This window comes from Mirounga leonina, unplaced genomic scaffold (genome assembly GCF_011800145.1).
Source record: "Mirounga leonina isolate KUSES-001 unplaced genomic scaffold, KU_Mleo_1.0 Mir_180, whole genome shotgun sequence".
Classification (NCBI taxonomy): domain Eukaryota; kingdom Metazoa; phylum Chordata; class Mammalia; order Carnivora; family Phocidae; genus Mirounga; species Mirounga leonina.
Genome location: NW_023270469.1, coordinates 34,537,394 through 34,540,521, shown reverse-complemented (window position 1 = coordinate 34,540,521; position 3,128 = coordinate 34,537,394). Strand labels below are relative to the sequence as shown.

The 3,128-nt window shown below is 44.2% G+C and overlaps 1 protein-coding gene across 3 annotated transcripts in view; it reads right to left on the bottom strand.

Annotated features, from left to right (window-relative positions):
- The window catches only part of SIAH1 (siah E3 ubiquitin protein ligase 1), a 23,642-nt gene that overhangs the window by 15,105 nt on the left and 5,409 nt on the right, over positions 1–3,128 (bottom strand). The window contains exon 1 of one of the 3 annotated variants that reach the window (XM_035025269.1): positions 2,696–2,893. The exons of 1 other annotated variant lie outside the window; for it this stretch is intronic. The gene's annotated coding sequence lies outside the window, so the exon portion shown is untranslated. Of the gene's footprint in view, positions 1–2,131; positions 2,646–2,695; positions 2,894–3,128 lie in introns of those variants that run through there. One more of the 3 variants, XM_035025270.1, reaches the window with a different exon arrangement.

The following is a 3,128-nucleotide window of genomic DNA, read 5'->3' as shown; positions in this document are numbered from 1 at the left end:
AATGGGGGAGCTATGCATGACTGGGGGCAGGGTGAATATGGGAAATCTCCGTACCTTCTAGTCAATCTTCCTACTGAATCTAAAACTGCTCTAAAAAATAAATTCATTTAAAAAAAATTACCTGCAGGCAAGACAATACATGTGTCTAGAGTGTTATCAGGATTATAGATAGCAGTAGGTCAGGAAACAAGTATGTATTGAGTGTTAGGCACTGAGGATATAGGAATACAAAACACAATTCTTGCCCTTGTGCATCAGATGATCTAATAATTACAGCCACGGAAAACCAAATAATTTAGAGTGCTTTAGAAAAACCACTATTTAAAAGAAATTATTAAGGATCTTACTATTATAAAAGAGGAAAATTTATCCCCAGTTGTTTCTTGGGGGAAGAAGGGAGGCAGAGAGGGATGGGAAGTCTGAGGTTTTCATATATTGGTTTCGGCTTTGTAGGGGGGGTGTATACGAAAAATATTCAGAACTTAAACATTTACAGTGTATGGAAATTCCATAATTACAGCCAAAAGTCTGTAACATCTCTTTAAACATATAAAGAAAAACCTACAATCTTTGGAAACTGAATAAATCAGCAGCTTTAAAACACAATTTAAGGGGTCACTTTGCAGTGTTACTAAACTTACTGTTGCTCTCATTATATAAAACTTGTTTTCAAAACACCGTATATACTAAAAATAAAGTCCCAGTCTTCACATTATGTCATTGCTGTCATAGCTAGGTATTTTCTTTATAACTCCAATTAGTTTTATTTTATTTTATTTTTTAAAGATTTTATTTATTTGACAGAGAGAGACACAGTGATAGAGGGAACACAAGTAGGGGGGGTGGGAGAGGAAGAAGCAGGCTCCCTGCCGAGCAGGGAGCCCCATGAGGGGCTTGACGAGGGGCTTGCTCGATCCCAGGACCCCGGGATCATGACCTGAGCCGAAGGCAGACGCTTAACGAATGAGCCACCCAGGCGCCCCACTCCAATTAGTTTTAGCCTAATTATAACATTCCTTCAATTAGATATTAAAGAATACTGCTCTACATCAATTTTATAAGAACTTCCCAAAGCTCAGAGGGAACAGATATTAAGCTATAGTGAATTAAATTTCTTTTTTTTTTTTTTTAAAGATTTTATTTATTTATTCATGAGAGACAGAGAGAGAGAGGCAGAGGGAGAAGCAGGCTCCCAAGGAGCAGGAAGCCCGATGTGGGACTCCATCCCAGGACCCTGAGATCATGACCTGAGCCGAAGGCTGACGCTTAACCATCTGAGCCACCCAGGCGCCCGAATTAAATTTCTGAATTTGTAGTTTGTGGAATACTTACCATGAAAAGTTCCGTATCTATTAATTATACTCTACTTGTTTAAAATATTAATAAATGTTACTGAATTATGCTGGAAAGATGCCAACAGGGAGCATTTGCACCAATTCTATATCTAAAGAAAAGATTTTGGCTAAGCAAACTTTAGGGTTGCAACTAACCATTTCAGAGCACAAGTTTCTGTAATTTCAAGAATGAAAAATTACACAATTTGTATAATGCACTTTGTCTCAAAAATCTACTTGTCACAAAGTTCTCCTAAAAGCTAATCAATACCCTCTCCTCCACAATTTGAGCCAGTAACTCCCTGATAAAATTATCAGACCATTTATCACAACACTACACTTTGCTCTGCCCTTATGTCTAAAAGAGGTGGTAACACCAGAGACACCTAACACTCAAAGGGATTCACGGTTCCACTTTTCCAGGTTAGTTAACGCCAAGTCCTTGGAAGCTAACTGATCCATAAATGTAAAAGTGCTAAAAGGAAACTTCATTTAATCACTTTGATTTTTTAAATTCCAGACCCCACAAGACCTATCCAAATCCCTTACTATATAAATTTCCAAATGCCATTATCTCAAGAGTGCCTGTCCATTTATCATCTAAATCTCTTATTTTCATTCTGTACAACTAACAAAATGCAGTTAAAAAAAAAAAAAAAAACCCCAAGCACTAACGATGTACAATGTGATTTCACATATTCTGGTCTGTGCACTTCCAACATATTCATCATGCCAAGATAAACTCCTAAGATTACTTACTAAATAGCCCTAGCAGCAAACATTTATTAAGCACTTACCATGGGCCTGCCACTGCTCCAAGCCCTTCACCTATTATCATCTCATCAGTTCTCCCACCAATCCTAGGAGGTAGGTACTGTCATTACACCCATTTTGCAGATAAGGAAAATGAAGCACAGAGAGGTTAAGCATCTTGCCCAAGGTCACAAACCGGTGGGGCAGGACGGACTTCAGAGTCCATGCTCCCAACGTTCAACTGCTGAAAAGAGTTAACAATTTACCCTTGACATGCCGCTTATCTGGAAATGGTAAATATTCAACTGCTAGGAACAGGCAGTCCAGTCCGATCGCTGCCCTACATCCAGGCTCACGGCTTCTGTGACTTTGAGAAATCAGCTATACAATGTGATTTTCCGAACACACAAACTGGGACTTCTCTGGATGTCAGAGCAAACAAATTCTGAATCTTTCCAGGAATGGGGAAAGAAAAACCTACGCAACGCTGTGGCCCAGGTTACTCACATTCCTAAGTTATAATCTCAGAGACTCGAGAAAGGCCCCCAAAGTACCCGACAAATGAAGCCTAGGAAAGCCAAGGTTTACAATAAAAAGCTGGGGCTTCCCTGGCAAGCCGTTCACGCGATCTTCTCTCTCACGACATAAACAAGGGAGGAGGCTGTATTCTTCCCACCGCACAATGAAGGCTCAGGCCGGGAGCGGGAGCATGAACGCAGCGCCATCGGGGACAGCCGCTCCCGGGGTCGCGGGCAGGCAGAGGAGGCCAAGGACGGCCAAGTCGCCCCGGGCGGCGCGGGGAGGGGCCGGAGCGAAGAGCCAGCCGGCCACTGCCCGCACTCAGCTGACCTCCGCCATGTTGGCCGCACACCCCGGGACCCTTCACAACAAAGGCCGGCACCCGGGCGCCGGGAGCGCCCGACGCCTCCCTCGGCCGGGCCCGCCTCCCGGGCGCGCGGGGGCCGGGCCGGGCGGCCGGGAGGCCCTCCCCCGCCCTCGCCCGGGCGCGCAGGGCCGACCCCCGCCGCGGGCCTGCCGGGC